Here is a 1,826-nt window from a genome sequence, read left to right as displayed (position 1 = left end):
ACAGGCAGGACCTTTTAATCTGCTCTCAGCTGCCACCCAGGGAAGATGAGCTTGTGGCTAGGGAGGTCCTGCAGTTTGATAATGGTGGCTTGAGCAACGTTGACCAAAGTATCCACTTGTATACATTTTTTTGGCACTCCTGGTATATGCCTCGTTGGCAGGAGAGCCCTCAAATCCTGGATGGAGTTCTCTGTTGTCTTTCCCAGCACAGGGCAGGCCCTCTGACTGTTGGGAAGTAGATAATAGCCCTGGGTTTCCTTGGCATGCCATGCGATACAGTTGTGGTTGGGTGGGCTGTAATTCAGAAAAGATCACAAGCTAGGCTTTGGATCCTAGGCAGAGTGCCTTAGGTGGCCTGGCCCCGGTCCCCTCCATCCAGTGAGGGCCATGTGGTAGGAATGTCATCGTGGTCTGAAGTCCATGTGCCTGACAGTTTGAAAGTCCATAACTCAAAACATCAGTGTTTGGAGTAAGGAAAGCTTTGCTGATCGAGAAGGTGCCAAACCAGGAAGATGGGAGAGACCTAGCTGCAAATCCATCTTAAAGTACAGAGTTCAGGCTTTTCTTATGTCAAGGAAAGGGGACATGGAAGGGGCAAGAGGTAGGTGACTGATGACCACAGACATCTAGGCACCAGGGTCCGAGGAAGATTGTGCCGAGTCTGTTGATCCTAGTTGATGTGAGCCTGGTCATGAGGTTCCTGCAAACTTTTGATAAACAATACATACATCCCTTATCTCCTCAAGCCCCAAGCAGAATTTCTCTAGTGATTATGTCTATATGCAAGACCAAACAGAAGCTACTAGCCTGAAGGCTATGGGAACAAAGCAAGCTTGAACAAGATGGAGTCAGATACCAAGCATTTCACTCTGTTACAGAGACACATCTTTCCAGCCATCCCACTGAGCCTCCGAGGCTCCCTCCACATAGCGTGATCGTGGCTCTGTGATGGACGCCAATGCCAAGGATGAACCGGGTGGGCCCCGTTCTGCCTCAAGGCCGTTAGTCTCACAATGGAGACACCTGTGACAGAGACCAGACACTGGCCGATCGCTGAGAAGGGAAGGCCCAAATGGCCTCCACACTCGCAGTGGGGAGGGATGGGCAATAGTGGGAATATGGGCTGCAGGTGGGGAAAAAAGTGCTCTCCCTTTGGCAGCAGTGAAAGGTGTTAATGCCTCCCTGTCTCTGTGAAAAGAGGCCAGACTGTGGTGGAGCCTGGACCAAGGGCTGAAGCTGAGGAGGCTGGGGTCTGTCCAGAGCATGAGCTGAGGGCTGGGAGAGGGGGTGGACCATGCGTGGGAGGAAAAGTTACCATGTGAGGCTGGCACCAAATTAAGTGGAAGCAGCTGACGAAAGGGCATCAACTGTCTTGAAGGCACTCTGCCCCCACCAGCTCCGGAGCCGCCTCAGCTGGGCGGCCGTGGCTTTCCCAGGTCTGGGACCTGCAGCTGGGGCTCCATGGGCCAGGCTGCTCTGCTTGCAGCACTGCTCCCTGCTGTCCCCAGAGCTGTTACAGGAAGCCTCGGAGCTCCTGTGCCGGCCCAGGACAAGCCCCTCTGTGACCACTGCATGGCTGTGATGGACCCGCACTCAAGTGTCTGGATGTTGTCTCAACTGATCCCTGGACTTCCCGCTGGAGGCAATATCCCCAGGCATGGGCCGCTTTCTGTGTGTACCCTGAGAACTGCATCCTGGCTCTGTTCTCTGGAAGGTCACCTCATTTAAAGAGCCTGGTCTCGCCACGGTACCCAAAGCTGCTGTGGTGGGTCTGACTCTGTTCCTGTGTGTGATCTGCCTTCCTCCAGCTTCTGACTTTTCTTTCC

This window comes from Hipposideros armiger, unplaced genomic scaffold (assembly GCF_001890085.2).
Source record: "Hipposideros armiger isolate ML-2016 unplaced genomic scaffold, ASM189008v1 scaffold_15, whole genome shotgun sequence".
Taxonomy (NCBI): domain Eukaryota; kingdom Metazoa; phylum Chordata; class Mammalia; order Chiroptera; family Hipposideridae; genus Hipposideros; species Hipposideros armiger.
Note: the sequence above shows the minus strand (reverse complement) of the source record.